At 34.9% G+C, this 25,524-nt stretch overlaps 1 protein-coding gene across 3 annotated transcripts in view; it reads left to right on the forward strand.

The window, feature by feature from the left end:
• The first annotated feature begins 1,140 nt into the window (after positions 1-1,140).
• The window catches only part of LOC106875623 (solute carrier family 23 member 1), a 61,232-nt gene continuing 36,848 nt past the window's right edge, over positions 1,141-25,524 (forward strand). Inside the window, exon 1 of one of the 3 annotated variants that reach the window (XM_014923851.3) lies at positions 1,141-1,510. The gene's annotated coding sequence lies outside the window, so the exon portion shown is untranslated. Of the gene's footprint in view, positions 1,511-16,124; positions 16,335-25,524 lie in introns of those variants that run through there. The other 2 variants (XM_052969780.2, XM_014923852.3) reach the window with 2 other exon arrangements.

Raw genomic sequence — 25,524 nt, forward strand, 5'->3', positions numbered from 1 at the left:
TGCAGGCATTTTTTAAACGAATGCCAAACGAACTTACACTTCTGAAACAAAACAGAAAAACTCCACAGGTGTTGAAGGCTGCCAAAGACTGTATGTTTCACTTATTAGGTGTAATGATCTAGGCGAACTAAAGCTCAGCATATTGACTGTTTATCATTCAGACAACCACTGTAATTATGGAAGCTATTTTAATTCTCATTATCCTGTTATATGGCTATCAAATTGTAAACAGTGGAACATTCAGGAAAGTGTTTCAAGACTGGTTTAATTCGTGTTTCTGCGCATTTGTCAAAGAATATCGTCAAAATAAAATCTTGAAAATAAAGCTTTTGTTTTGTTTTTTTGTTTTTTAATAATGCCCAAACAGTCTACCCAAACTGTTTGACCTTACATATTAGGTTCAAGCAGCGTGGCCCAGACTACGAACTAGCTGGTTATTGCTACATTCAAATCGATGTAGTTTTCTTCTGTTTCGGAGAACAGAAAAATTTATTTCTACTGATGCAAAAGTGTCGATATATATGTTTCTTGTGCAGTTTTTACGATTGCATGCAATGCCTTCCTATAGTAAACTGTAAAATTGCTTTGTTTGTTGGAGTATTTTTGCATTGTTACTCTTGTTCGCATTAGAAATGTTTTCCATGCAGTTTCAGCTCAATTTAGTTCTATGTTTTGGAAATCTCCTTAGAGAAACAGTTTCCTATTACAAACAGGAAATTATTTACAAATATGTACACCAATCTCCTATCGTAGATTATACCATATAATATATATTTCTTGAGTATTTTAAAGCGGCTGTGACACACATCTGAATCTTACATTAAATAAAACAATGTAACTTCTATAATATCAATTAAATTGTTTGATATAGGAACAGAATCTCCCTCAAATCACAAATCACCTTAAAAACAGAAAGGACAAATAGGATAATGTCTTACTTTTCAAAGCTGATACATACCACTCTAGAATATTTTTTATAAATATATTTTCTTGCATTTTATTTCCTGTCTTTTATCTTCGTTTTATTGCTTCTTCTTTTTTTTTTTTTCTTAAACTGCTATTTTTCTTCTACTTTTCAAACATGTATGACAAGGAATGAATTAGTATCTATTTAATAAACTTATCTCTAAACATTCATTTATGCATAGCCACTCTGTAAATCATTCATTCAAATATCCACCTATATATAACAAAGAAAGTAAGTAACTACTATACCGAAGATAAAACTGCAACGGCATCAACCTTGATACACAGTGTTAGTATATTTAATAGGAAAATTACAGTATGATGAAGGTGATTTGAAAATATTGGGATGTCATTTGTGAGAGCAAATATATTGTCATTAAAATACATAACAATACAACATATTGCTCGGGAAGTTTATTAACGAATTCCTTTTTGATGAATATCTAGATATTGCAGTAGATTGAAGATAATTGCTGTAGAGTGAAGATAACTGACTGTTCGATATAATAGAACTTATTTGATCAGGGTATATATACATTGAAAGGTATGAGACTCATTATTATAATTATTGATATGAAATCAGTGTATTCTTTTTTTTATACTTGTTAAGAAAATACATACACACATGCACATAAATATATATATATGCGCACATTTGCATAGATACATATATACATCCATCCATAATACATACATACATACATACATACATACGAACATTCAAACTTTAAAATATTATATACCGAGAGAGAGGAAACACAGTCGCACACATATATAAACATTTATAGACACACGCATATATACATACGTATACTCATACATGCATACACACACACTCGCACATACACACTCACATATAAACGCACGCAGTCATACACACATACACATACATACATACATACATACATACATACATACAAACATACATACATACATGACTTACATGTTCGAAGTTAAGCTCTATCGTGTGAGTCAGCCTCTTAAAGTGTTACATGTTTCTTTCCATAATGTATTATCCAAGAACTTTCTGTTCGTCAAATTCATTATAGTGAGTGAAGTGTGCACGAAACTGGATTCACTTTTCAGGTACAAGAGATATTCTCTCATTGGCTTAGCAGTGGATGGGACAACCAGATCAGAACAATCCTTAAGTTTTATATCGGAGTGTCTTTCTCCTAGTCAGTTGTTTAAAAAATAACTAAGTGGTTATTTTATACATACATGCATAAACACATACATACATACATAAGCAAATTCTATAGTTTTATCTAGAGTATGTAACAGCTATGCTCAAAATTATTGTTGCATGTGGCTCTGTTAATGAATATTGAAACAGCAATCTCGAAAAACTTGGGTTTTCAGATTTGAATAAAGTTACGAGCCAAGTCGCATTTTCTGTAAATGGAGTATTAAAAATGTTGCCAGATTTTTTCTCCATCACTCTTGTTCTCTAAATTCCAAATATTGAGGTTGTATCTTTCTTGGGAACGAACACATTTTCTATAGGTATAAGTCAAATAATTTTAAAAGAAAGATGACACAATAGATATTCATGGATACCTATATACATAATTTCAGTTCACATGATGTAGTGGGTATCTTCAAAGTAATAAAAGTAAGACCTTGTTGAATATATTGAAAAATGTGTAATAATTTTCGTACGATACATTTTACCATTTTATACATAACTGGAGGCATAAAAGAACGTCTATCTACTTCTGAACAGCTTGAAGATATAAAAGATTTTAAAATGCTGAGTACAGGATCATATGCTGTTTCGTCCACTCCACACCTTCACTTTTACGAGACCAGGTTGATCAAGATTGTCAAACGTGTCCTCAAACATGTACACACAAAGTATTATACAACGCAGTTGCAACAAGCATTTTTTAAACGAATGCCAAACGAACTTACACTTCTGAAACAAAACAGAAGAACTCGACAGGTCTTGAAGGCTGCCAAAGACTGTATATTTCACTTATTAGTGTCCTCTGACAAACGAGATATTGTAGGTATCTATATGTTTGTTAAATATGTAAAAGTATAGGATAAAACATATCTGACATATACATATATATATATATATATATATATATATATATATATATATATATATATATATATATATATATATATATATATATATATATATATATATATATATATATATATATATATATATATATATATATATATATATATATATATATATATATATATACATATATATATTATTTTATTTAAAAGAATACCACAAGGTATGAAAATACGTATTCGCCTTTATATATTGAATTCTTTATATTGAACACTCAATATTTCAGATATTCAATACGACACATTTCATATATTCAATAAGACATTCAATACTTCATTTCATTGTACCATCTATTTTTATATTATATATTATATATTATATATTCCATATTCTATATCCCACATTAGTTTTACAAGAATATAAATAAAACATAAAAAACAGACAGAGCTGGAACTCTTTTAAATAAAATAATATATTCCTCTATACACGATCACACAAAAATTTTTTTGTATTTATTCTTACTCACACACACACACACACACACACACACACACATATATATATATATATATATATATATATATATAGTTTTAGGGAAAATAACCAATTTTCAAGAACTCATCGATGAAAATCCACTATCACATATAGAAAAATTAATAATTAAAAGCACAATAAATGAGTATAATATAATGTAAAGTAAATATCATAAGATAAATATAATAAAAAGATTACACGTGTTTCATAACCGATTTTCAAATAGAAAAGAAATTTAAATCGATTAAAATCAATTGAAATTATCGAAAATAAATTCTATTCAAAAATATAGCTACTCGTCAGATCGTAAGTAGAACAATAATTAGATATATATCTCAACCAACAATAAGTACCAAATGAATTAATATGAAATACTTATTATATAAAGATAGAAAAATTATTTTTAAAATATCATAATATCAAAATAATAACCATTCAATAATCATCCCTTCATCCATTATAATAACATGTATATTATATACAAAAAACATGTTACATAAATTATCATTGTTTTAAATACAAGTTGAACGAAGTTTAAGTTTAAAATAATAATGAAGATAAAATTAGTACATATTTAACCGGTGTAATAGTAAAAGCTATACTATTTAAAGCTAAAGACGTTTATTTAATTATAATTAAAGATCAATTGAATAATAGCAAAATACAAGATTATTTATTTCTACAAACGTAATAATAAAAAATATGAATGAAAAAATTATGAATGGAAAAATTATGAATGAAAAAATTAGGAAAGAAAAAATTATTAAGAATAAAAGATTAAACTTTATATATATATATACAAAGTTTTGATTTAAAAAAACTTTAACGATATTATAAACTATAAAGATTAATAATTAATCAAATATTATTAATCAAAAATAATCGAAAATATATCAACACTATTCAAATCGAAGTTCTAATATTATGTTGAAATGAAACTATAACTTCTAAATAATTTAGTGTTAAATAAGTTATCTATTAAAAGTAATCTATAAAGAACCAAATGAATAGTATAAAAACAAGAATACATATTATTTTCAAATAGTATATATGTATATATATGTGTATATATATATATATATATATATTTATATATATATATATATATATATATATATATATATATATATATATATATATATATATATACATATATATCTTCTATTCTTCTATTACATGCTTCAGTCATTTGACTGCGAGCATGCTGCAGCACAATCTTAAAAGGTTCTCGTCGAAGAAATGGAAGCGAGGGACTTATTCTTTGTAAGCCTAGTACTTATTTTATCGGTTTCTTTTGCCAAACCGCTAAGTTACAGGGACATAAACACACCAACATTGACTGCCAAGCGATGCGGGGGAGGACAAAGACAGACAAACATAAACACACACACACACACACACACACACAAACACACACACACACACACACACACACACATATATATATATATATATATATATATATATATATATATATATATATATATATATATACGACGGGCTTTTTCAAGTTTCCGTCTAGCAAATTCACTCGCAAGGCCTTGGTCGGCCCAAAGCTATACTAGAAAACACTTGCCCGAAGTGCCCGACGTACCCGAAGTGGAACTGAACCCGGAACCACGTGGTTGGTAAGCAACCTACTTACCACACAGCCACTCCTGAGCATGCATATATATATATATATATATATATATATATATATATATATATATATATATATATATATATATATATATATATATATATATATATATATATATATATATATATATATATATATATATATATATATATATATATATATATATATATACATGCATATATATATATATATATATATATATATATATATATATATATATATGGGAGAATGTACGAAAAAACAACAACAGACGAGGACAGGTGGTGTAAATAACAAAAGGATGTATTAGTATGACGCTCGGGAATACGGAAAGTCTTTGACGTTTCGAGCTACGCTCTTCAACAGAAAGAATACGGAGACAAGGAGAAAAACACGGAGAAAAAAAATTGAATAGTGTTCGGTCAACAGTCAATCATTATATATATGTTTATATATATATATATATATATATATATATATATATGTATATACATATACATATATATATATATATATATATATATATATATATATATATATATATATATATATATATATATATATATATATATATATATATATATATATATATATGTATATACATATACATGTATGTATATATATATATATATATATATATATATATATATTTATATGAATATATAAACACACACACACACACACACACACACACACACACACACATATATATATATATATATATATATATATATACATATATATAATGTTTTGTCTGTTTAATATTTTAGGTTAAATACACGAAATGATATAAAATAATTTTCTAGAAGCGCCCCTCTCTCTTTCTCTCCCTATATCCAGCACACTCACTCATGCAGCTTTTCCATCCTTCTACGTCACAAGGTATTGATGGACAGATATAGTCGAGGAGTTTAATAAGTTCAATTCTTAACTATGGGGTTCTTTCCGCATTCAGTCGCACTATGCACGACATTAGGAATGTACTTTGGGATCATCGACTTGGGTCTATCACTGATTCATGAATGAATTGCATAGATAGAATCTTGGAGGAAACTCTTAAAGGAACAATCCTCTTCTTGGAAAATACAGGGTCCTGCAGATAAATTGGGACGATTATTACGATGCATAAAACTGGTTATAAATACTAAAATAATATTTAGTAGACATAATTTTGATGTAGCATTTATTACAACAAAAACATTCATCACTCAATATGGCCGCCCTTTTGGGCAATTGCCGCCTCCACATGATAAGGAAATGCTTTTGGAGCTGCCGCAATCTCCATCTTTGTGATTTTATGTGTCGAACGCACGATGTATGCCATCAAACTACTGATGCTTGAGTGTGGTGAAGCATTGATCCTTGCTATTAGCACGCTCTATAAAAAGCAATCGAGAAGGTTGCGATCTCGGCTATTACTGGACCAGACTTGGCTCTCACTAAACAAAACATGGCACCTTCTCACCAAGTCTTGTGTTGCTTTTGACACATGTCATGGTGCAGAATCTTGGATAAGCACCACATCATCAAGCTCAAATGTTTGCCTCATCCAAGGTTACAGTGAGTTTTTCAGACTGTCCAAATACTCCTCTGTGCCGATCTTGAAGCTAGACTTAATGAATTTGGATCCATGACATTTACATCATTCGTCAGAAGTGTTGTATGCAATCAATCGAGAATTTCTGCGATTCACTTCAGCGTCTGCAGTGAACTCCCTTTCGCCCACAAACACGTGAGATTTTTCTGCACCTTAATGGCCATCTCTCGGTTCTGGTTGCTTTAGACTTGGCTGTTGGAGGTGACAGCGTCGTCGAACATAGCCAGTCATGCAAAGGTTCATGTACACAGCTCTGGACACCGTGGAAAGGGGCACATCGCTTTTCCTTGCAAGATTTGCCATGGATGCAGATGGGTTGGCTTCAATCGCGCGTTTGAGGCCAGTGAGTGATTTTGGATTGCGCTTAGAATCACTTCGAATCTTGTGTACTTTCCTATCAATCTTTCTTCTTTAAATTGTTTATACACACGATAAACTGTTGCTTTTGGAAGTTTCCTTAACTTAACAATTTTATTGGCAGTGTGGCAGCCGTGCGCCAAAACAACAATGGAGGAACAACTATATTGTTCCTTGACTTTCTGTTGTCGAATCAGTTCACAATTAATCTGAAATGTTAAGCCCATTAAGCCAACTGCTTAAAATTGGTCTCAATTTATCTGCAAGACCCAGTAGAATTAAACTGTCAACAGCTTTAACATCATTTATCTGTCCATTGTATGCCTACAGCATAACTTCTCTTCCTCCAACCATTTTGGAAGACATGCAGAGGGTTATGGGTTTCAAGCATAAAATGATTGTCCTCAACAAATCTTAATACCAGAGAATTTGAAATCAATACCTTGTACTTGACTTCCTCAAAATTATTCCATGCTTTTATCACATATTTTAATCATATAATTTTTTTTTAGTTGATACAAATAGCTAATCTTTTGTGATGCACATTAATAATGATATTCTTTTCTCGTTCTTCCCTTCTTTTTATAGTTGACAAATAGAATATGATAAACGTTTCCAGCATCAATGTTATAGCACTTTCTATTTAATTTTACATGTTGTTTTGTGCCAGGAGATGTAACGGAATAGACTTAGTTGCAAATGCATAAACATTCTTCGTGCTGTACTCGTCATTGTTGTGATGAACAGGAAATAATTGTACCGTACAGTTAGTGGAGATACTTTTAGCAAGTGACCTGGAGATTTTCCTGATGTTTAAGAAGCGTTGGCGCACGTGATCAGTATGATATCCACAGAGGCATCGTTCGAAGTTCATACAATGATTTTGGACGAATCACGAAGCTGTGTATTCTCCTCAAAATTATGAGAGTGAGCATTTATCACATGGCGTATGCGTTTCCTTTGGCTTGAATTACTTGAAAGACTTCGGTAAGTGGAGCAACATCTATTAGAAGACGGTTTGAGTTATGTGGCCATGATAAGGTAGTGTTCAGACTCTCTCCTTCTGTGTTGGACAGTCTTGAGCAGGTTCCGTTCGGAGACCGTTGTGATCTAGTAAATATTGGTCTGGTAGCTGAGAAATAGGTCAGCAGATGAAAGGAGTTGATGTAATGAGTTGAGGTAGTGAAAATTTGGCTTCTGCACCGACAACCATTTATGTGACTTAGGACAATGACTTCAGAGAGGACTCAAGTAAGATTTATGTACTAAGAATAGTATGAATTAAGAGTTGTTTGGTGTTTGCAGAAGATCAAATAGCAGTAGAATGTAAAATGTATTGGGGAGTCAATTAACTGGAGGTCATTGTTGTTGATGTTCATGTCAGAGAGGTGAATAGCGGGAGCAGGTATAATCTAAATTTGTCCAAGCACGACTTCTTATAGTGGACAACAGAGAGTGTTTATTAATAGACTTTGAGAGACTGTCTCAGAAAAGAATAGCATGTAAGAGCTAGCGTTTTAGTAAAGGACGACGTGTGAGGGCTAGTTTGGATAGGATCAATGGATAATAATAAAATGGAAGGAGTACAGACCAATTCTGGGGCATTCTGATTGAATATAAATGTTACCGATGTTCAGAAAACTCAGAAAAAACTCATACTGGTCTAGTCCGAAGGCTTGCAGCGCTGAACTGCTCGCGGTGCGGTGAATGCGCCTACAGGCTACGTGATGGCTCTCAGAGGTGTGCACAAGCGATCACAATGGATAAGGAATTATAACTAGAAAAGAAACTCGTAATGTATTCATCAAACTATGACTATGAAGGATTTCACATCATACGCAGAAGGAACAAGAAGAATTTTCATATGCATGTGGAACATTTTCATAATATGTGTATGTGTGTGTGTTTTGTGAGTGTGTGTGTGTGTGTGTGTGTTTGTACGTGTGATCGTGTATACTATCGACGTTCTAAAGTTCAAACAACGAACAGATCTTCATTAAATATTCTGTTTTATGATACAAGTCTATGTTATAATAAGCTAAAAGAAAAACGGGCAAAGGTCTTTTGTATTTAAATACAAACTTCTATAGACTGCCTTATTTGCATGCTTCTTTTTACATTCGCGCATTTTTGTCAGTTATTTCTTTCTCGTTCTAAATTTTACGACGTCAAATGTAAGTAATATTATGCGGCTTCCATTTTAAAATTATTTCCTTGATGCTGTTATCCTACATCATCCCTAGTCGAACAGACCTTTCTTTGTTTTTGCACGTCAACTACAGACTATGATTTGAGAGAAACTCGGCTACTATTTCTTACACAAAGAAAACAAGTTATTAGTATCACTAAACCTAAGAGGTATTCTAATGTATATCACACGCCCCCCCCACACACACACACACACGCGCGCGCGCGTGGAACTTGAATGCTTCATCTTATGTGGAAAATCAACAGTGTAATCATGTGTCTTCGATAAAAAAAAAGGTTGTAGCAGTATATTTATTTGTGGAACAATTATTATCATTATAATTTTTTTAAACAGGGATAACACTGGATGCCCAGAGACAATGTCATTAATTTTACTTTCCATTTTCACAAAGAATGCAGGTATTCTTTTTGGCTTTATTATGCTTTTGGAGATTTCTGGCTTTAATTTTTTAGTGAATATTAAAACTAAAATTTGAGTTTTTCACCTCACAACCACTGTTTGGAACTTTCGTGTCTATTTACACTTTGTTCAGCTTTTTCCTAGGTTGGCATGGTAGGACTTCTGCCGCCACCTTATGATGATATTCTGCAAATACATATTTAGTCGAGGTTTTAGTCTTTTCACAATTTCTGTTATTTCCCATTTTTATTCGTCTGTCATTTCAGCTTGTTTTATGCTTTTTCTTTCCCTGAAAAAAAAAAGAACATGTTTGTTTTCGTTGTGCTTCGAAGTTATTTCTATCAAATTTTTATATTTTGTCACTCCATCTTTTGAGACACATCTGTGGATATTTCATGATAATTTTCTAATTGCATAAATCCCCTAATACCCTGTATTCGTAACAAATACAATATTTATGTATTAGATTTAAAGTGATGTATTCTAAAAGCGGTCAATATTTTCGTTTTTGTGTCTAGTTTTGCTAAACCATTTAGCGTGCAATGGAGAGAGAGCTAGTGTATTAATGCCTATCACCTCATTTATTGCATTTAACCATGTTTTAAAAATTAATTTTGTGTATCTATAATATGACTTCCTAATCTTTTCCTAATCTTAACAGTGGATTGGCAGAATTACTCCACCGTATTTATTTCAGCTTTTTTATAATCTGAGTTCAAATTCCATCGGTTTTGTCATTGCTTTTGATTCTTCAATGTCAATAAATTATGTTACCAGTCATGAACTGGAACCTAATCAACAATCCACGTATATTTCTGGCCATGTAGCTGTGTTAAATATTATATTTTTATTATCACCTTCATCATAATCATCGTCTTTACCTTAATCATCATCATTTTCATCATCATCAACATCATCATCATCTGTAATAGCGGTGGTGGCGGTGATGGTATTAGCAGCAGTAGCAGCAGCAGCAGGAATAATAGTAGCAATGGTAGTAGTAGAAGTAGTGCCAGCAGCAGCAGCAGCAGCAGCAGCAGCAGCAGCAGTAGTAGTAGTAGTAGTAGCATACTTTGTTTCAATGTATTTTTAACTATAACACCAGGTGCTATTCGTGTACCTGAAGGTATTGTCTTTTTAGGGCGTAGATCTATCTGTATATCAGCTTAATTTTTTTATACAAGTTTTATATTTGTTAACCCCGGTGCTACTTTACTGTTTCTTCTGTTATGCAGAATACGTGCTGTGTCAGTTCATTTATTTTGCTGTGTCTGGAATATGTTTCGTAAGTACTGGTTGATTAGTGCGAGACGGTTATTTAGTATAATAATGTGATATGTGATTCGTATAGCATTAATGAGTTTCAGGTGGGTAGAATGGGATTTTATTTTTCTTGTTTGTATTAGAGTGCCTGCTATTGGTTTTGTTGGAGTGCGTTTTGAGTTAGTTTATTGCATATTGATCTTGCACATTTGAATTGTTTTATGCAGTTTTAATTTGCTGCTGAACTGAAAGTGGCTTGGGTAGAATATTGGCTACTTCTAGTGCAGGAACTGTTTGAAATGAGTGCAGCAATATGAGCTATAGTACGGACTGTATGTTTCTGTTCATATTTTTATCATACCTAATATTGTAGTTGTTATCCGAAGTTTATTATTTGATGGCCCATATTTTGCTTATTTCATTATCAAGTCTCTTATATGTTGACAGTTTCTCCATCTCCTTTGGGATAACAATGTTCATCAGGTAGCAGGTATTTTTTCCACATTATTGTATCAGAACAGTAATTCTTGATCCATTTATCAATTTGGTTTGGCGTGTCTCATACATTGTAGGTGATTCGTAAATATTTTAGCATTTTTCGCTCGATTCACACTGAAAGGTTTGCCATACATTCCAGTGGACATACTGTCAACACAATCGTATTTATGTATACACCCGGGTTTGGCAAAGATGCCAGCAATCTTCTTCTACTGGATGCATATTGTGCACTTAATGATAACATCTTATTATAATCTCATTACCGTTTTATTTTGTTAGTTATAGATAGACAGTGGCGTTGTACAGTTAGAATCAGTTATTTTTTCTCTACTTTTAGCTTAGAGCTTTTGAGTCATTCCTGGATTTACCTCATCTTGCTCATGGCAATAATAACATTGTTATAATTATTTTAAGGAGAGAGCAGCGCACGCCATCAAAGTGAGACTGGTGTACAATATACGACGCCCGATATACCCATCATAATTACCTGTCTGATAGGGGTACACCAGGCAGATGCATCACGAGACACATGCATCACAGCCATATATGCGCAATATGGTGATTTCATATCGAGATAAACAGCGTAAGCCTATGCAGGTGGGGGCCCAGTTATAATTTTCATCAGATAGAGTAGCCCATCAAAAAGTCCCTAAAAGGGTTTTGTTTATGGTTGATGAATAAAACACCCATAGTTCCAGAGGTTAATTATTTAAACCCCACAAAATACCTCTCAACACATGGTTATGATGCTTCCCCACTACTTCTGCTCGTGATCAGAGATGCACATATCGTCAGCCACCAAAAGACATGCTAAGCCGGTTAAGGTCAAGCAACTTACAAGCAAATCTGTGGTATTGTGCAGATTATTTGCTGTAGCCCATCTTTTACACTAATACACATGTCCATGATAAGGACTTCCAATTAGTCAAGATCAAAAGCCACCTGAGTCACTGCCTGGTATTGCATCATCATCATCATCATCATCATCATCATCATCATCATCATCATCATTATCATCATCAATTCGGAGTACTTGGTGATGTTTTCAACCTCTTTACTCACAACATTCATGTCATTTGGTATAGCTGCATCAATGAACTGATAGTATTTCTAAATGATGTATCAATACCAGCAGATGACAACGTTTCCCTAAAAGAAATGGAAAAACTTTCAAAATACAAAGACCTGGAAATAGAGGTAACTCGAATGTGGAATCTAAAAACAGAAACAATTCCTATCATAGTATGTGCCTTAGGTATAATAAAAAAAATATTCAGACAAATACATAACAAAAACACCAGGACTTACAAATATATATAACATACAGAAAATTGTACTGCTGGGCACTGCACACATCCTACGCAAAACATTTCAATACAGTAACCATAAGAACATCACAGCAAACCACAGCACATGCCCGAGGCACACAGAGCTGCGCTCGGTAGTGAAGTGAAAGCACGTTATAAAAATAAAACTACTGAACAATAATAATAATAATTATTATTATTATTATTATTATTATTATTATTATTATTATTATTATTATTATTATCATCATCATCATCATCATCATCATCATTATCATCATCATCATCATCATCATCATCATTATTATTATTATTATTATTATTATTATTATTATTATTATTATTATTATCATCATCATCATCTTTACACAGCTTCTAACGCTGGAGATATACCAGTGTCACTTGTTCACTACCAGTGAACTAAGCTAACATCCCTTATTTATCGAGCACCATCCGGAATATTCGAGCGGTTCCAAGCAGTGCTGTTTTCTGCAAGTGCTCCACTCTTATTGCAGCCCCCATTTGTCCCATGTACTTATCAAGATGTTTAACCACTGTTCCCAGGGCACCGACATTTTTATTGGTACTACTACCATCTTTTTCAGCAACCACACATCCTTAACATCCCAAACTAACCTGTTATATCTATCTTTCTTCTTTATCGCATACTTTGTTGTCAACTGGAAATGCTATATCTGCGATCCAGCATCGTTTGCTTTCTTTCTCATTTAAAACGATTAATAGTTTCCTATTTTCTATCTTATGGTCGCACTGAATCATACAATCCCACGGGATCCTTGCATTATCATTTTCGATGATGCCTTCGGGTTTATGTTCGCTCCACTTTTTTGCTCTGTCAAGTCCATACTTGTTGCAAAGTGTCCAATGGACAATCCTTGCTATATTGTATTTCTGGGCTACTGGCGTACATTGACTGGTAATATGCCATACGGTTACATCACTTTGTCCACAAATTCTCCCCTTATTACCTTCTGATATGTTGTCTCTTCTGTATTTGATCTATTGGTTCTTAATGCTTGCTCTTGGGGAGCACAGTTTAGAGCCTACGTCTCTGGTTTTAAATCACTTCTAGTCATCCATAGCCATCTTTTTACTCTATCTGTCTTCAGCATCCCTATGAAATTGTCCATGCATCCGTTTCTTTATTCACCTATTTTCAGATTCATTCATTCTTAATTGCTTGTAGTGTGCTTTATCTTTGCAATATTCCATCCTACACAAGACTAAGCTTACTTACAATAATAGTGTTTCTGTGGAATTATTTACCTACTATGCTATGTTGTTTTCTGCTGCTCTAATGCTGTGTTCGCATCCAATCAGTCCTCTCCCCCTTCTTTTTTGGTACATACAGGTTGTCTTTGTCATTTTATAGGTGGAGTATCCCATATCTAGTCAGCAACTTCCTTGTCTTTCTGTCTAAGCTGTTTAGTTCGTCTATTGTCCATGGTATTACTCCTGCTCTATATGTAAGGAGTGAAACTGTCCAAGTGTTGATAGCTTCAATCTTATTCCGTTCGTTTAATTTCGACTTAAGTACCAGTCTCAGTCTACGCAAGTACTCCACCTTAAATTTTTCTGCTTTTTCTTTCTCCATCAATTTATCCATTCCCAGTATACCCAAGTAGTTATAGCCCGTCTCTTCTATCTGCTTCATAACCTCCCCCGATCTATCACTAGCCCGTCCATAGATCTGATTTTGCCACTTTTCAAGACTAATACACCACACTTTTTCAGTCCGAAATTCATGCTGATATCAGCTCTGAAAGTATACACCGTATCAGCGAGGGAACTGACTTGGGATTCATCTTTACTATAAAATTTAAGATCCTCCATGAATAACAAGCCTCTGCATTCCTCCGATTATTATTATTGAGTAGGAGAGCAATGCATGCCATCAAAATGACACTGAGGTACTAATATAAGAAACCCAATTTATCTATTATGACTAATAAGGGTACAACCATATATGCGCAATAGGCTGATCTCATACCAAGTGCATGACCATGCAAGGGGAGCCCAGTTAGAATTTTCTGTAGGTGGAGCAGCACACCCTGCTCAAAAGGTCTCTAAATTATTTAAGAATGATGAACGAAACTCCTATGTTTCCATGTGTGAACTATTCAAATCCCAAAGAATTCCTCTCAGCACATGGCTTTGACGTACCTCCACTACTCCTGCTCCTGATCATAGATGCACATCCAGTCAGTCATTAAGGAGCACTTCCTTAACTGGTTGGAAATGTTATGTACATGTTTGTCTTGGTATAACAAATGGGCTACAGCAAATATTCTGTTCAAAACCACAGATTTGTTTGTCACTTGCTTGACCGTAACTAGTTGAGCATGTCCCTAACTGACTGACAATATGTGTATTAGCTCTGATCACATGTAGGAGTAGTGGGAGAACATTCCAGCTGTGTGTGGACAGGGATTGTTTGGGTTTCAATTGTTCATCTCTGGAAACATGGGTGTATCGTTAACGATCCTAAATAACCCTTATTCAAGGACCTTTTGAGTAGGATGGGCTAATTGACCTGAAGAAATATTTTAAATATTCTCACTGGGCCCCACCTGTAAAAATATGTGCTGTTTATCGTGATGTGAGATCACCATTTTGCAAGCACGTGGTTGTCATGCACGTGCTTGGTGTACCCTTATCAGATGCGTAGTCATGGTGGGTATATTGGGTTTCGTATATTTGTAGGCTAGTGTCATTGTTCGTTCACTCCATAATAATAATGATGATAATAATAAGAAGAAGAAATAATAATAATAATAATAATAATGATAATAATAATAATAATAATAATAATAATAACAATCCTTCTTCTTCTTCTTCTTCTTCTTCTTCTCCTTACTATATTATTATTATTATTATTATTATTATTATTATTATTATTATTATTATTATTATTATTATTATTACTGTTTCCACAATACACTCAACAGATTCGACTATTGGAAAAGAAAAAAAATCATAACATCAGGCTACAAACAACCTTCGATGCCAAGAACCCTTCTAAGTATCCTACCTGCTCCTAAATAACACTGTTTTCTGAAGTTGTACTAAACTATGTTTTATGCCTATTTCCTCTAACCATCTGTTCAGATCTTTAGGGATAATTCCCAATGCACCTATAACTACTGGGATACATGTATCCGTACTTTCTATAGTCTCTGTAATTCAATAGCTAGGTCCTGGTACTTTGCTATTATTTCTATACCTCTCATATTCATGTTTTTATCATTTGGGACTGTAAAGTCTATTATCTGTCACTTTGTATTGCTTTTATCTACTACTACCAAATCAGGCGTTCTAGATTATATTACTCTATCAGTCTGAATGTTGAAGCTCCACAGCATCTTGTATTTCTTACTTTCTAGTAATTTACTAGATTCGTGTTCATACCATTTATCAGTATGTTCAAATCCTAGCTTTCTACGCAGCTCCCAATGGATTACTTTCCCTAAATTGTCAAGCCGTTTCTAGCATTCTTTCTGTGCCAGCATACTACATTCACTTACTATGTGAGTAACGCTTTCCTCTTTTGATTTGCATAATCTACATTGGAAATCTTCTTGATTTTTGTCTATCTTGGCTTTTATCCAATTAGTCCTTAATACTTGATCTTGTACAGCTATTAACAAACTTCCTCTCTCCCTCTTCAGTTTTCCTTTCTGCGAACATAACAATGTCTCACTACTAATATTTGCTACAACTATCGTTGGGAATCTAACATGCAACACCTTCTCTTGCCAGTCAGATAATTTCTGTTCTTTTTCTGGCTTTAACTTAGTATGGGTTTTTGGTTTCTCTGCGTCTTGCTGTGACTCTAGTAGTTTTTAATAATCTTTATTCACTATTACCTACATAGAAGTCTATATATACTCTAGCTAACTCCACAAAGTCTTCTACTGATATTAACCCTCTTCCACCTTCCTTTCTAGGTAAGTGTAATCTTGCTACTCCTGCCCTTGGGTGGAGTCCTCATTAATATTGAATTCTTTCGCTAATTCAGTTTTTGTCCGATCTACAAAAGCTGCTGAATATCTAAGTAATGATACTGCCCAAATATTTACAGCCTTCAGTAGATTCAGACCATTTGGCTTTGACTTCATTAGCTTCCGCGCCATTCTGATGTACTCCTTCTCAATTTTTGTTTTCGTTTCTGAGGTTACTACTCTGTCAGATTCTAGCACTTCTAGATACTTATAACAGCACTTCTAGATACTTATAACTCTCTCCTCCTTTAAATGTTTTTAATGCCATAGGTTTGCAATTTTCGTATAAAAATGTGTTTACATTTGTACGCACATGTTGCTGTAACGATTCATCTGGGGAAAGCTATTTTTTGTAATTATATATACTCCATAAAAGCAAAATCTTTCAGTTTCCTGAAATGGCTAACATTTAGATATAGTTATCTTACATTGTAGTATTATTATTCCTTCGTAGCACAGTGTAAGTAAAAATGCACCGGTGTCTTTAGTCGTCTGTCAAGTCACAACAAGGACCTCAGACAGATAATACTTTCCTTAAGATGTGCGCTGTGCCAAATAAGGCTGCCAGTTGCTTTAAGATGTCTTGAGGTTTCAATAGAATTGAGCCCAATGCTCCCATCACCAATGATATCATCATCATCATCGTCATCATCATCATCATCATCATCATCATCATCAAGGCGGCGAGCTAATAGAATCTTTAGCACACCGGGCGAAATGCTTAGCAGTATTTCGCCCGTCGCTTACGTTCTGTGTTCAAATTTCACCATGGTCGATTTTGCCTTTCATCCTTTCGGGATCGATAAGTAACAGTGAAAGACTGGTGTCGATGTAATTGAGGAGTCCCTTTCCTCAAAATTCAAACCTTGTGTTTTTAGTTAAGAGTATTATTATTATTATTATTATTATTATTATTATTATTATTATTATTATTATTATTATTGAGCTAGGGAGCAGTGCACGCCATCAAAATAACACTGGGGTAAAATATGCGAAGCTCAGTAAACCCATCGTGACCACCTGTCTGATAAGGGTACACCAGGCATATGCATCTCAACCGTATGCGCATGACATAGTGAACTCATATCAAGATAAGCAGCGCATAATCTTGCAGTTGGGGCCCCAGTTAGAATTTTTTTCAGGTCGAGTAGCCCATCCTATTCAAAAGGTCCCTGAATAAGAGTTGTTTAAGGATGTTGAACAAAACACCAATGTTTCCACAGGTGAATTATCCAAACCCCAAACAATTCCTCTCATCACATGGCTATGGTGCTCCCCAATTACTTCTGCTCATGATCAGAGAAGCACGTATCGTCAGCCACTAAAGGACATGTTCAACTGGTTAAAGTCAAGCAACTGACAAGCAAATCTGCGGTATTGGGCAGAATATTTGCTGTAGCCCATCTTTTGTACCAAGACAATTATTTATTATTATTATTGTTGTTGTTGTTGTATTGTCTTTGCACTGCTTCTAACGCTGGAGATGTACTACGGTGTCAGATGTTCACTACCAGTGAACGAGTGTAACACCCTTACTTTTCGAGCGGTTCCAAGCAGTGCTGTTTTCTGGAAGAAATCCACCCTTATTTGTCCTATATACTTCTCAATATTTTTAGTCCATGTTCCCAGGGCTCCGACAATTATTATTGGTCAACATTTCCATCAGGACCTTCTGGGTAGAAACTACCTACTTCAGGATGGACACTGATATATATCGAGAAGAAGAATGTTTAGCTATGGCTTCGCCACTATCACCGATAATAGCCAATATATACATGAATTACTTTGAGAATTTGACTTTAGGATCAACACCACTAAAACCAACCCTATGGCTGCGATGTGTTGATGACACCTTCATACTCTAGCCCCACCAGAAAGTTATCTATGTACTGTTAATCATGTGAACTCAATAAAGCCATCCATACAGTTCACAATGGAAAAGGAAAAAGACTATCAGTTAGCATTCCTGAATGTATTAAAAACACGCACCAAGTATGGATTCAGGGCATCCGTATACCTCAAGCTGACCTTCACTAGACGATACCTCAACTTCAATTCCCACTATCCATACAATGTAAAGAGAGGGATTGCTCAGTGCCTAAAACATCGAGCAACGAATATAAGTAGCGGTCATGATACACACCACGAAAAAATGATCAAGCTCAGTAACAATATATTAAGTATCAACAAACCAAAAACATACTATCGACTCCAATTATGAAGAAAAGAGAGGATGAACCAATAAACTGACCGCAGTCTGTCTACTCTATATGAAAGGCCTCTCCGAAAAAATGCAAAAGATATGCGGTCCACGTGACATCAGGACAGAAATCAAGAGTAATGCAGCACTTCGCAAATATCTAGTTCGAGTAAAACCACCAATAGAAGAGAATATGACCAAAGACTACGTGTACTCCACCCCATGCAGCTGTGGTAGGTTATACAAAAGTGAAACATGCCACCCCCTCAAAATAAGGGTAGACGAACATCGCAAAACTGTGGCACGGGGAGATATTGATAAATCGGATATAGCTGATCACGTATGGAAAAATGCTGTGGGTTGAAGTTAAAATAATAGAGAACACCACTGGAAAATACGAAGACTAAAAGAAGCAGAACATATGCTAGGACACAACAACCTCTTAAGCAGACCAAGAGCAGATATGAGTAGCATATGGGAACAGGTATTAAGGAAGGATAGGAAAATATTAGATCTATGAGCCCAAACATTCACTCCATATATGCCCACGGGCATATGGCATAGTGGTTAAGAGCGATTCCAGGCAGTGACCTGAATAATAATAATAATAATAATAATAATAATAATAATAATAATAATAATAATAATAATAATAATAATAATGATAATAATACCTTAGGAATGAGAACCCATGGAGGGAGAGTATATCAGCCGAAACGTTGTGTTAACAACAAAGAAGATGAAGACAAATATCCGTCCAATGTAAATAATGTACATAGTTCTTCATCTCTTAAATATAGAACTGTATCATCATCATCATCATCATCATCATCATCATCACTATCATTATTGAGTGAGAAAGCATTGCATGTCGTCAAAGAGACACTGGGATAAAATATACGAAGCTCAGTATGCCCATCTTGACTACCCGTCTGAGAAGGGTACACCAGGCACATGCATCACAACCATATGTGCACGACATGGTGATGTTATATCAAGATGAACAGCGCATGGCCTTGCAGATGCAGTCCAGTTAAAATTTTCTTCAGGTTGAGTAGCCCATCCCGCTCAAAAGTACCCTGAGTAAGGGCTGTTTAAGGATGTTGAACGAAACACCCATGTTTCCAAATGTGAATTATCGAAACTCGAAACAATTCCTCTCAACACATGGCTCTGATTCTCTCCCGCTACTGCTCTTGATCAGAGAAGTACATATCGTCAGCCACAACGGGACATGCTCAACTGGTTAAGGTCAAATAGCTGACAGACAAATCTTTGGTATTGAGCAGAATATTTGCTATAGCCCATCTTTTATACAAAGTCAAAACATTCTACATGATAACACTTGCAATCAGTTAAGTTCAGAAGCCATGAGAGCCACTGTCTGGTACTGCATCAAGGCATTATTATTATTATTATTATTAGTAGTAGTAGTAGTAGTAGTAGTAGTAGTAGTAGTAGTAGTAGTAGTAGTAGTAGTATTTGAGAAGAACTCTCAGCTTATTTTACTGGGTATGATGGAAAGTTTCAGCTGTCTACAACCAGTAGACTAAAGTGACACTTGTTTACTGACCATACTTCAAGAACCCTGTGAAGTATTCTTGCAAGTTCCAAGCAATGTTCATTCTTTTTTTTTTCTATCTTTACCTTTGTAACAACATTTTGGAACCATGGTAGTAGTTGAATGCCAATAATTTCAAGTGTGGCAATCACTCGTGGCATCACGTCTACTCTCCTTGTTTGTCACAACCTTCATATTTCCCAGTTCAAATCGTTATATTTGTTCAGTTTTCTTTCTCCTTTATATTTTATCTTGCTGTTACCATGCCATGTTATGTCGATTGTCTTGCCTGTTAATTCTTTTTTATTCACAACAAAATGTCCGTTCTCCGATCTCTGGTTAGATGATCGCACTGAATCATTGCATCCCACAGAATTTTGCAATCTTCATTCTCAGTTACCTTCTGGGAGTTTTATTCATACAACGCTTTTGCTCTTTGTAGGCCGTGATTTCCACAGAAATCCCAATTGATCAATCTGGTCACATAGAAACGAAGTCTTTATATTCGTGTTGTGCTAATGTCGGGCATCTGCTAACGCTGTGCCATACCGTATCAACTCTCTCATCACACATTCTGCATTTGCCACTGTCGGTAGTGTTGTCGATTCTGCATTTAACATTGATTTTCCGTTACGCTCGTTCTTGTACTACGCATGTAAGTACTTCTGTCTCTCTTCAGGTCACTCCTCCTCTTCCATAGCCACCGGTCTTCTGTATCTGTCCTGGCGTTTGAATATCTTGCAAACTGACCGTACATGTTTTTCTCCTTTCATGCTGTTTCATGCAGTGATTAGAGCAGCGGACTAGCGGTTGAGGATCGCGGTTTCGATTCCCAGACCGGGGGTTGTGTGTGATTATTGAGCGAAAACACCTAAAGCCCCACGATGCTCCGGCAGGGGGTGGTGGCGACCCCTGTTGTACTCTTTCGCCCCAACCTTCTCTCATTTTTTCTTCCTGTTTCATGAGTAATGCTGCGATGGACTGGCGTCCCATCCAGTTGGAGGAGAACACATACGCCATAGAAACCGGGAAACCTGGCCCATGAGCCTGGCTAGGCTTTAAAAGGGCAAAACAATGTATGCATGTATGTATGTATGTATGTATGTATGTATGTATGTATGTATAAATATATTTGTGCATATATATATATAGATATATTCACACGATAGATGTTAAAACGCGTAATATAATTACATCAACTGGAAATGTTCGATGGAAGAGTGGCATGGACAGGTTCTATCTGAAAAAAAAACGATAATGGAGCTAGAATCTTGATATCAGTACAGGCAGCCTTCGAGTGTAGGGTAATCTCTCTCAGACAGTACCTCCTAATGAACAGTAGCAAAAATAAATACATTATCTTCATGCTTAAAATTTGAGACAACATCGTACGTGTTGAGAGTGAGCTCGTCAGCAGGAACTTTCTTCTTGATGACCTCCCATAAAACCCTAATAGTGCCGGACTAACATACCTCAATGAAGGCGTGGATGTGAAACGACCAACATAACCCCCACCACTACCACCACCAAAATATATATGCATGAGTATGTTTATCGAAAACAGTAAGAAGAAGTAACCGATAATATAGATTATGTCATATTTTTGCGGAAGGCATCACACATCTGATTAGCAGTTATCCAAAATTGTTATCATGGTATTACCTCCTATGCGACATGGCGTTGTCGTAAAAGCAATATAGAATGCCATCCATTAAATAGACTGCCCTGGCATAAATATAAAGAAACCCCTTGTTCTTGAACACGCACAGAAATACAAGCACAAGGAATATTACCATCAAAATATGAGTCCAGTGAAAGCATGGCAGACCGGATATTGTGGTTATGGACAGACAAGAAAAAAGTATGTACTCTCATAGAGGTCAGTGGTCCTAATGATGTGAATATCTCCTTGAAAGTCCAGGAACTTGAGGGAATTCAACTAATGCCACCAAGTATATAGTCGAGACCTATCTCCCTCCGATTATTGCTTGTTACGATCCATGGCTCACTTTCTTCACCGACAAGGAGGAGGTGGAAGATCAGTGAATGAGTTTTTCGCTTCGAAGGATAAGAACTGGCAACCGCCTAGGATCAAAGAATTGGCAGAAAGGTCTCTTCAGACGACTTAACACAATGGCTTCTACCTTGAATGCCAGGCTGTTCTTGTTGTAACGTGATGAGCAGAACAAATAAGTTACCACCAAAAGATTGCAAAATTTTTTACTCAACATAATGTATACATATATGTACACACAAACACACATACGCACACTATACATAAACACACACACACACACACACACACATACACACACACAGAATGATGGTAATGCACATACTTATGTATGTATGTATATAAGTATGGAAGTATGTATGTATGTATGCATGTCATTCAGTTTATTTGTAGATTTCTTGCTAAAAGAGAAAGAACCGGTTTCTAACCTAGATCCAAAGTTCTTTCATTGGAATTTCAACATCTACAACAGGGTATTTATGCATGGATATATGTATGTATGTATGTATGTATGTATGTATGTATGTATGTATGTATGTATGTATGTATGTTTGTATGTGCAGATTTGTATGTTTTATGTATGTATTCTCATGCATGGAGTTGCATATCTAGGCATGCTCATATATATTTAAATGAAAGACTTCTAGAAAGTTTTATAGATTTTTACAATTCCAGTGATAGATTAGATCTGTAGCCTTCGAATTAACTTTCTCCTCTTTGGTTTTGAGAAGCCTAATTTCTCAAGATTGGAATTTAAGCCGTGTGTTACATATCCCAGGGCCCCATTAATTACAGGTATAAACCTAAACTTGTACTCTGGATAGAGTAACTGCAGATTTCTCAATAGTTCAGCATAGGTGTTCTCTTTTTCACTAATCTTCAGCTTTATGTTAACATCCGCTGGGCAGCTAATTTCCACAACTGTGCACAGTTTCTCTTCTCTATCCCAAATCGTTATATCAGGTCTGTTGTGATTACATTTTATTGAGGTCTTCACTGGTACATTCCACCAGTATTCCTTTTCTGTATTGTGGGTTTTTATTTCGTTGTCCTTCCGACGGATTTCATTATAGAATGTCCTAGCTACAACGTCATGTCTCATCGGTAGATAATACCGTGATGACATTTTCGGACAACTTCTTATGATGTGGGTGATATCTTCAGTGTGAACTCCACAAAGTCTGTATCGGTTGTCACATTTTACGGCTCTTCCATTGTAAGGTATATTTGTAAGGTGCCATTGTAATGTATATTTTTAGCCACCTCTAGATACCTGTAACATTCCTTATCAGATACAGGGGAAACAGTCAAATCATTAATGGAGATGTTATTAATCTGGTTCATAGTTTTCCCCTTTTCATAACCATATAACAACATTTATCCTGACCAAACTCCAAAAGTCTCCAAAACTCCACAAATCTACATCGCCTCTCATATTTTATGGTTTTTCCTCTACCTCTATCCATTTTGCGCATCAGGAACTTGGTTGATATTTCCTGTTCCTAGATTGTATATGCATACCCCACGTCAAAGTGGAAGGTAGTAATCCGGCTATTGGTCCATGATAAACTGCTTTGATGATCGATGTTACTATCATCACGGGACTTTCTATTGACATAGCCATGCATAGTCTTCTGCTCACATATGCTCATCCTTTCATCTGATGATACGTTTAAGGTAGAGTCGTGCAACTTCTTTGGGCATATATTCTACGTTTCAGACAAAGAGTGTTGCTCAAGGAGCTGCCTTCCAAGTCTTATGATGTTATCAGCCTCACGTATGCAAACTTGGTCAAGGGATGCACTTCGACACTTGGTGGTTAAAAGATGTTGCCGAAGAGATATGATGTGACTTTCAAAGGCATTTTGGATTGATGTTAAGCCTTTCCCGACTTGTTTTTGTTTTAGTTAGAGACGGTCTACGTCATTGTTTATGTGGGAATTATGTGTGTTAGTTAGTATTTTTCGGGTTTACACGTCAATAGCTCGGATTTCATCAAGCGTCCAATCAAACAGCCTAAATGTTGGTATAAGTATTGGCACTGCAAACACTTTGTGGACCATGAATGCAAAGAGTTCAGAGGTCCAAATTTTCTTTATTCGGCTGTAATATTCTTTAGTGGCACGTGTTTTATTACAGGTGATATTGTAAGACATAATTTCATCCACCCCTAGATACCTGTAACATTCCTCGTCAGATACAGGGGAAATAATAAAATCATTGATGAAGATGTTACTTGTCTGGTATATAGTTTTCCCTTTTTCACAACCATGTAACAACATTTATCCTGACCAAACTCAAACTCTACATCTTTTGAGGAAGTTGAAACTTGGTCAAGGCTCTTTTTCATCTCATGTATATTCTTTGCATAAAGTTTTAAGTCATCCACAAAGAAACAATGTGTAATTTTGGTATTTCCGTTTCCTTGTGAACCAGTGAGATAACCTTCAGACTTCCTTAACACGAATGACATGTAGTTTACAGAAAGTATAAACAACATCACAGAGAGGCTGTCACCTTGGAATATGCCTTTGTGACACTACTCTATCGGTGATAATAATCATTCTTTGTGTTTAACTTCAAGATGGTGGCGTACCATCAAGTCAGGTCAGCTATGGCTTTGACTATTCTCACTGGAACTTTAGCAAGTTGAAGAAGGGCTTCTAGCATCCATGAGTCAAAAATCCTACGTCCTTGCTGGACCTGAAAGAAAAAGCAGAATAACTCAAACCGTAACCTATCAACTTGAAATGTAAAGCCAGACTGAATATTGTACACTGCCTTCACAGCAAATAAGAAATAGTTGGGATACTGATGATCAATCGTCTCTCATTATATACGTGATCGATTATTTTAGACCTAGATTAATAAGGACAATTTAATACCTATACAAGTATTTGTCTACATTTGATGTAAGAAAAACAGAGAAAAAAGGAAAAAG

This window comes from Octopus bimaculoides, chromosome 1 (assembly GCF_046866305.1).
Source record: "Octopus bimaculoides isolate indiv1 chromosome 1, ASM4686630v1, whole genome shotgun sequence".
Taxonomy (NCBI): domain Eukaryota; kingdom Metazoa; phylum Mollusca; class Cephalopoda; order Octopoda; family Octopodidae; genus Octopus; species Octopus bimaculoides.